Consider the following 9,400-nt stretch of genomic DNA (forward strand, 5'->3'; position numbering starts at 1 on the left):
AACATGAACTTCAACGCGTTCCTAGAGAAAACCAAGCTGAAAGATGATGGCAGCAACTATACGGACTGGGTCCGGAACCTGAGGATCATCCTCATAGCTGCGAGGAAACAATAAGTCCTAGAAGGACCGCTAGGTGACGCTCCCGTCCCAGAGAACCAAGACATTATGAATGCTTGGCAAACTCGCGCTGATGATTACTCCCTCGTTCAGTGCGGCATGCTTTACAGCTTAGAACCGGGGCTCCAAAAGCGTTTTGAGCATCACGGAGCAGATGAGATGTTCGAAGAGCTGAAACTAGTTTTCCAAGCTCATGCCCGGGTCGAGAGATATGATGTCTCCGACAAGTTCTACAGTTGTAAGATGGAGGAAAACAGTTCTGTCAGTGAGCACATCCTAAAGATGTCTGGGTTGCACAACCGTATGACCCAGCTGAACATTAACCTCCCAGATGAGGCGGTCATTGACAGAATCCTCCTGTCGCTCCCACCAAGCTACAAGAGCTTTGTGATGAACTACAACATGCAGGGAATGGAAAAGACCATTCCTGAAGTGTTCTCGATGCTGAAGTCAGCAGAGGCTGAAATCAAGAAAGAACATCAAGTGTTGATGGTCAATAAGACCACTAAGTTCAAGAAGGGCAAGGGTAAGAAGAACTTCAAGAAGGACGGCAAAGATGTTGCCGCGCCTGGTAAGCCAGTTGCCGGGAAGAAGTCAAAGAATGGACCCAAGCCTGAGACTGAGTGCTTTTATTGCAAGGGGAAGGGTCACTGGAAGCGGAACTGCCCCAAATACTTAGCGGATAAGAAGGCCGGCAACACCAAAGGTATATTTGATATACATGTGATTGATGTGTACCTTACCAGTAATCGTAGTAACTCCTGGGTATTTGATACCGGTGCCGTTGCTCATATTTGTAACTCACAGCAGGAGCTGCGGAATAAACGGAGACTGGCAAAGGACGAGGTGACGATGCGCGTCGGGAATGGTTCCAAAGTCGATGTGATCGCCGTCGGCACGCTGCCTCTACATTTACCTATGGGATTAGTTTTGAACCTCAATAATTGTTATTTAGTGCCAAGTTTGAGCATGAACATTGTATCTGGATCTCGTTTAATACGAGATGGCTACTCATTTAAGTCTGAGAATAATGGTTGTTCGATTTATATGAGAGATATGTTTTATGGTCATGCTCCGATGGTCAATGGTTTATTCTTAATGAATCTCGAGCGTAATATTACACATGTTCATAGTGTAGATACCAAAAGATTTAAAGTTGATAACGATAGTCCCACATACTTGTGGCACTGCCGCCTTGGTCACATTGGTGTCAAGCGCATGAAGAAGCTCCATGCCGATGGACTTTTAGAGTCTCTTGATTATGAATCGTTTGACACGTGCGAACCATGCCTCTTAGGCAAAATGACCAAGACTCCGTTCTCCAGAACAATGGAGCGAGCAACCAACTTGTTGGAGATCATACATACCGATGTGTGCGGTCCAATGAGCGTTGAGGCTCGCGGAGGATATCGTTATGTTCTCACTCTCACAGATGACTTGAGTAGATATGGGTATGTCTACTTAATGAAACACAAGTCTGAGACCTTTGAAAAGTTCAAGGAATTTCAGAATGAGGTGGAGAATCAACGTGACCGAAAGATAAAATTCTTACGATCAGATCGTGGAGGAGAATACTTAAGTCACGAATTTGGTACACACTTAAAGAAATGTGGAATCGTTTCACAGCTCACGCCGCCTGGAACACCTCAGCAAAACGGTGTGTCCGAACATCGTAATCGCACTCTATTGGATATGGTGCGGTCTATGATGTCTCTTACCGATTTACCGCTATCATTTTGGGGATACGCTCTAGAGACAGCTACATTCACTTTAAATAGGGCACCGTCTAAATCCGTTGAGACGACACCGTATGAATTATGGTTTGGAAAGAAACCTAAGCTGTCGTTTCTAAAAGTTTGGGGATGCAAAGCTTATGTCAAGAAACTTCAACCTGAAAAGCTCGAACCCAAGTCGGAAAAATGCGTATTCATAGGATACCCTAAGGAAACTATAGGGTATACCTTCTACTTAAGATCCGAAGGCAAGATCTTTGTTGCCAAGAACGGATGCTTTCTGGAAAAAGAGTTTCTCTCGAAAGAATTAAGTGGGAGGAAAGTAGAACTCGATGAAGTACTACCTCTTGAGCGGGATAGTGACGCAGCACAGGAAACCATTCCTGTGATGCCCACACCAACTGAAGAGGAAAACCATGATAATGATCAAGGTACTTCGGATCAAGTTACTGCTGAACTTCGTAGGTCCACAAGGACACGTTCCGCACCAGAGTGGTACGGCAACCCTGTCCTGGAAATCATGTTGTTAGACAACAATGAACCTTCGAACTATGAAGAAGCAATGGCGGGCCCGGATTCCAACAAATGGCTTGAAGCCATGAAATCCGAGATAGAATCCATGTATGAAAACAAAGTATGGACTTTGACAGACTTGCCCGATGATCGGCGAGCGATAGAAAACAAATGGATCTTTAAGAAGAAGACGGACGCGGATGGTAATGTTACCATCTATAAAGCTCGACTTGTCGCTAAGGGTTATCGACAGGTTCAAGGGATTGACTACGACGAGACATTCTCTCCCGTAGCGAAGCTAAAGTCCGTCCGAATCATGTTAGCAATTGCCGCATACTATGATTATGAGATATGGCAGATGGACGTCAAAACAGCATTCCTTAACGGGCATCTTAAGGAAGAACTGTATATGATGCAGCCGGAAGGTTTTGTCGATCCTCTGAACGCTAACAAAGTATGCAAGCTCCAGCGATCCATTTATGGACTGGTGCAAGCATCTCGGAGTTGGAACATTCGCTTTGATGAGATGATCAAAGCGTTTGGGTTTATGCAGACTTATGGAGAAGCCTGCGTTTACAAGAAAGTGAGTGGGAGCTCTGTAGCATTTCTCATATTATATGTACATGACATACTCCTGATGGGAAATAATATAGAATTTCTGGACAGCATTAAGGCCTACTTGAATAAGTGTTTTTCAATGAAGGACCTTGGAGAAGCTGCTTATATATTAGGCATCAAGATCTATAGAGATAGATCGAGACGCCTCATAGGTCTTTCACAAAGTACATACCTTGATAAGATTTTGAAGAGATTCAGAATGGATCAGTCCAAGAAAGGGTTCTTGCCTATGTTACAAGGTATGAGACTAAGCTCAGCTCAGTCACCGACCACGGCAAAAGATAAAGAAGAGATGAGTGTCATCCCCTATGCTTCAGCCATAGGATCTATTATGTATGCCATGCTGTGTACCAAACCCGATGTAAACCATGCCGTAAGTTTGGTAGCAAGATACCAAAGTAATCCCGGCAAGGAACACTGGACAGCGGTTAAGAATATCCTGAAGTACCTGAAAAGGACAAAGGACATGTTTCTCGTTTATGGAGGAGACGGAGAGCTCGTCGTAAAGGGTTACGTCGACGCTAGCTTCGACTCAGATCTGGATGACTCTAAGTCACAAACCGGATACGTGTATATGTTGAATGGTGGAGCAGTAAGCTGGTGCAGCTGCAAGCAGAGCGTCGTGGCGGGATCTACATGTGAAGCGGAGTACATGGCAGCCTCGGAGGCAGCACATGAAGCGATTTGGGTGAAGGAGTTCATCACCGACCTAGGAGTCATACCCAATGCGTCGGGGCCGATCAAACTCTTCTGTGACAACACTGGAGCTATTGCCCTCGCAAAGGAGCCCAGGTTTCACAAGAAGACCAGGCACATCAAGCGTCGTTTCAACTCCATCCGTGAAAATGTTCAAGATGGAGACATAGAGATTTGCAAAGTGCATACGGATCTGAATGTCGCAGATCCGCTGACTAAACCTCTCTCGCGTGCAAAACATGATCAACACCAGAACTCTATGGGTGTTCGATTCATCACAATGTAACTAGATTGGTGACTCTAGTGCAAGTGGGAGACTGTTGGAAATATGCCCTAGAGGCAATAATAAAAGTATTATTATATTTCATTGTTCATGATAATTGTCTTTTATTCATGCTATAACTGTATTATCCGGCAATCGTAATACACGTGTGAATACTTAGACCACACTATGTCCCTGGTAAGCCTCTAGTTGACCAGCTCGTTGTGATCAACAGATAGTCATGGTTTCCTGACTATGGACATTGGATGTCGTTGATAACGGGATCACATCATTAGGAGAATGATGTGATGGACAAGACCCAATCCTGAGCATAGCATAAAAGATCGTGTAGTTCGTTTTGCTAGAGCTTTGCAAGTGTCAAGTATCTCTTCCTACGACCATGAGATCGTGTAACTCCCGGCTACCGTAAGAGTGCCTTGGGTGCATCAAACGTCACAACATAACTGGGTGACTATAAAGGTGCATTACAGGTATCTCCGAAAGTAGCTGTTGGGTTGACACGGATCGAGACTGGGATTTGTCACTCCGTATGACGGAGAGGTATCTCTGGGCCCACTCGGTAATGCATCATCATAATGAGCTCAATGTGACCAAGGTGTTGGACACGGGATCATGCATTACGGTACGAGTAAAGTGACTTGCCGGTAACGAGACTGAACAAGGTATTGGGATACCGACGATCGAGTCTCGGGCAAGTAACGTACCGATTGACAAAGGGAATTGCATACAGGGTTTGATCGAATCCTCGACATAGTGGTTCATCCGATGACAACATCGAGGAGCATGTGGGAGCCATCATGGGTATCCAGATCCCGCTGATGGTTATTGACTGAGAGCGTCTCGGTCATGTCTGCTTGTCTCCCGAACCCGTAGGGTCTACACACTTAAGGTTCAGTTATGCTAGGGTTATAGGGATATGTATATGCAGTAACCCGAATGTTGTTCGGAGTCCCGGATGAGATCCCGGACGTCACGAGGAGTTCCGGAATGGTCCGGAGGTAAAGATTTATATATGGGAAGTCCTGTTTCGGGCATCGGGACAAGTTTCGGGGTTATCGGTATTGTACCGGGACCACCGGAAGGGTCCCGGGGGTCCACCGGGTGGGTCCACCTGTCCCGGGGGCCCACATGGGCTGTAAGGGGGTGCGCCTTGGCCTAATGGGCCAAGGGCACCAGCCCCACATAGGCCCATGCGCCTAGGGTTCAAGGGGGCAAGAGTCCTAGGAGGGTAAGGCACCTCCTAGGTGCCTTGGGGGGAGGGAAAACCCCCCTTGGCCGCCGCACCCCCTAGGAGATTGGATCTCCTAGGGCCGGCCACCCCCCTTGGCACCCCTATATATAGTGGGGGAGAGGAGGGACTTCATACCTGAACGTCTTGGCCTTTGGTTGCCTCCTTCTCCCTCCCCAACACCTCATCCACCTCCATAGTGCTTAGCGAAGCTCTGCCGGAGTACTGCAGCTCCATCAACACCACGCCGTCGTGCTGCTGCTGGTTCCATCTCCCTCAACCTCTCCTCCCTCCCTTGCTGGATCAAGAAGAGGAGACGTGGCTGTTCCGTACCTGTGTTGAACGCGGAGGTGCCGTCCGTTCGGCGCAGGTCATCGGTGATTTGGATCACGTCGAGTACGACTACATCATCACCTTGCAAGCTTCCGCACGCGATCTACAAGTGGTATGTAGATGCAAACTCTCTCCCTAGACTCGTTGCTTAGATGAACTCATAGATGGATCTTGGTGAAACCGTAAGAAAAATTTTAATTTTCTGCAACGTTCCCCAACATGTTTTCGCTCCAGTTTCTAAACCGTTTGTCGGAACGAGACATGTAATATATCGTTGGATAGCTATGTTATATGCGCAGCCTCATCATGTTGAACACTTTTCGAGATTCATCGCGGTTTAGGAGCAGTTTGAAAAACAGTGCACGCATGACGGGATGCAGCGAGTGTATCTTCACGATTTTTTTCTAAACCACACATCGGAATGAAGCAAACGATACGGTGTTGGAAATATATTGTTGAGCCAAATCTTTTTTATATCTATTATTTTTCCTAATTCGTTACAGTTTTAGAGTAGTTTTAAATTTAGTAAATCACGGAATTTTGTATTTTCGAATTTGTTTTCAATTTTTGTACTGTTTTCGCTTCAGTTTTTTAACCGTTTGTCGAGACAAGGCGTGTGATACACCGGTGAAAAGCTACAGACAAGGCGCAACTTTCATATGTTAGAATGTTTTTGTGATTCCTTACGGTTTTTTGTTAATTTTGAAAATCATGCGGCTGACAACGAGAGGTAGCGGCCGTTTTTCGCGAAATTTTTACAAACCATTGGTCGAAATGATTCAAGTTACATGACGTTGGAAAGATATCGATGAGACGCAACTTTTTCATGTAGTACACTCTTTCTGATTCCTTACGGTTTAAGAGTAATTTTGATTTTAACAAAATGCGGACACTCTGTTTTTTCGCGACACCAAAATCATCGTATGTACTGCATCAAACTGAAAACTGCACTGCTTTACATTGAAAACTGCATTGCATCAACGGGCAAGTGAACTTCATAATTTCTTTTGTGGAACGTAAATTCTCTCAGATGAGTTTCGTTGTTTTTGTTTTAATTCTTTTATGAACGAGAGTGGACCGCAGAGAGGAGGGAAGTGAACCGCGACATATATCAAAGTGAACCTCATTACAATCTTTGTTGTTGCGCTAATTTTTTTCGCACTTTCATGTTGGGCGCAAGTGAACATCATCACTTTCAACAGAGAACCACATCCGAGGACCAAACGCACTGCAGGTGTTTCACTGATTTTGTGAACCACTAAGGAAGTTTTTATACCTAATCACGTGAGGTAACAACGTGAGTTTTCAAACAACACACATCTATCTGATTGTTTTACACAGCCACACACAACGGACCGCATAAAACAAAACAAAAGTACTGCACGATCGAGCTAACCAAACTGTGCTCACACATTTTGTTTTTGCGCATGTCTATGGCCGCCGATGATGCTCATAGACACACATACTCCTTTCATTGTTTTTATGGTCACACACATACATGCATACACGTGAAATTAGGCACTAGCAGCCAGCATAACTGCATTTGAACAAAAAATGACCTTCAACAGAACATGCATATGCGGCGGCTTCCTGTGCACTCGCTTACTGCACGCGCACGCGCAGCAAACTGCAGTGCACCCTGAGCCTGACTATTGTGCGCCACCGATGAACTCTGCACAACTTCGTTGCCGGCGGGACATGGTCCTGGCAGTCCACCCGCCCGCTCGAGGAGGTCCACCACACAACGAACCGAGCGTTTCTCGTCGGTGGACCTTGCGTCGTTGGCCGGTGGACTCCAGCCACACAAAAAACCCAGCACGCCACTTGTAGCCTTCAGATCATTGGAGCTGCACCTACCAGCTATGTGGTCAGCTCGGTGACAACAAAGGAGCACCGGGGGTAGGCACCCATAGGTTCTTGGTTAAGCTCGGGCAGAAAGGCACGACACTATTTACCTGCCAGCGGATGCGCTCGAATTCGCCGTGCTCATCGAAGACCTCTGCATTGAGTGGATGAAGGGGGAACCACCTGCACCCTTCCCCCTTCCATCCCGCCTCGGTTTGGTTGAAAGCCGACCTCACGGCAGGGAGGGACGACTTGCAGCCCGTGGAATCTCATCGGAGAGGACGGCCTGCAGCCTGCTGGATCGAGGAAGGGAGATGAATGGAGGGCCACGGAGGCCGAGATGGTCAAGGGGTCGAGGCTGTGCGACGAGCATCGCAGTGGTCGGCTTCTTCGGTGCGCAGGGGAGATCTAAATTCTTAGCCGGATTCAACAGGGGAGAGGACTCTGATGGGGTGAGTTGGACGAGGGGCACAAGGGAAGAGAGGAGGGGCGGCGATGCATAGTGGGGCGGCCGCGTGGTGGGATCTGGTGGGGATGCGGCAATGCGGTGGGGGAGGGGAGGCGCGGCGGCTGGGAGCGAGAGGATGCACGGTGGCCGTCGGGCTTGGCTGGGGGAGTGGCGGTGCTGTGGGGTTAGGGAGGAAGGCGCGACGCCGGAAGTGAGAGGAGGCACGGAGGCTAGCAGTGGATGGGGTTTGACCGGGGAAGAAGGTGGGTGCGGGTGGATAAGGTTCGACGTGGGGCTTGGGGTGTTTTTTCTTTAGCTTTTGCAGTTCGGCGGGGTTCTGGACGTGGCGGGGTTGGTATTAGCAGAATAAGCTTTATATATATATATATATATATATATGCATAAACGGCCACACAGGAGGCACCAAAATACTTTATGGGCAAAAGTATAAATATAGCATTTATTATCAAAAGCATTGTCTTTACAATTCAGATGTATATCATTTGAACACGGTAGTATTTGAGCACCGAGCCTCTATCAGGCGGGCACCTTCTAAGACCTCTTCAAAATAGTGCTCCGGCAGGTCCTGGCCCCCGGGCAGACCTCCTGTTGCAATACCGGTGGCCTCCATCCTCGCCCAGTACATCTTAACGCGAGCGAGGGCCGTCTGTGCACCCTTTATGCATGTCGACCGCTTGATAGTGGAAATATGCGGCACAACACGAATAAATCATTTCACCAAACTAAAATAACTACTCGGGCTTGGTTCCCCCGGCCACAACCAGTCCACGACAGCCTTCATTGTAAGTCCGAATAACCTACGGAGCTCCGCCCATTCAGCCATCTGCTCGTTTAATAGCAGCGGATGCTTTGGCGTGCTAAACTGTGACCAGAACAGTCTTTCCACTTCATGATCTTCTTGGTCCTGGAAGAACTGCGTCGCATCGGCAGCACTCTATGACAAATCCAAATACGCGTCTTGAGAACTCCATATTTGATCAAGAGGAGCATACCTCGGATCGCCGAACTTAGTTCGCAATAAAAAGGGCTTCCCAGCCGCGATCTCACCGGCTTGCCGAAGCTCCTCCCGAGCTGCTCTAATCTCAGATCGAGTCTCTTTGGCCGTTTGCAAGGCCTTTTTCAGGTCCACCGTTTTTTCTTGGCTCTCTTTTGCGAGCAGCTCATAACCCTTAGCGGCATCCGTCAGCTCAAGAGCCATACTGGCTATTTTTTCTTCACTTCGGCAATGAGCAGCCTGTTTGGATTCCAATTTACTCACTGCCTTTTCAGCAGCCGCGTCGCTTATTCTGGCTTGCTCCTTAGCACGCGCAAGTTCCGCCCGAAGAGTCTCCACGGCGGCTGCACCATCTGCAGTTAAAGCATATTGTAAGTCCTAGTGTCATGATGTCATACATACTTGCTAACCGCCTAGAAGACATACCTTGCGCCTCGTCAAGACGCTTATCCACGAGTGTGATGTCCTCATCCTCCACGTCAAATTGCCGCTTCAATTCGGCAAATTCGGCACCCCGCGCGGTTGTCGGGGCTGCAACCGCCTTTGTACAAAAATGGCAGAATCCTTTCCT

General features: G+C 47.7%; 1 long non-coding RNA gene across 1 annotated transcript; it reads right to left on the reverse strand.

Moving 5' to 3' along the window:
- Positions 1-6,913: 6,913 nt before the first annotated feature.
- On the reverse strand, positions 6,914-8,123 carry LOC123117280 (uncharacterized). Its single transcript, XR_006457336.1, has 2 exons — positions 7,477-8,123; positions 6,914-7,374 (listed from the first exon to the last, which is right to left on the reverse strand). It is a non-coding gene; the product is annotated as an uncharacterized lncRNA (long non-coding RNA).
- Positions 8,124-9,400: the final 1,277 nt, after the last annotated feature.

Source organism: Triticum aestivum, chromosome 5B (assembly GCF_018294505.1).
Source record: "Triticum aestivum cultivar Chinese Spring chromosome 5B, IWGSC CS RefSeq v2.1, whole genome shotgun sequence".
In the NCBI taxonomy this organism is placed as follows: Eukaryota; Viridiplantae; Streptophyta; class Magnoliopsida; order Poales; family Poaceae; genus Triticum; species Triticum aestivum.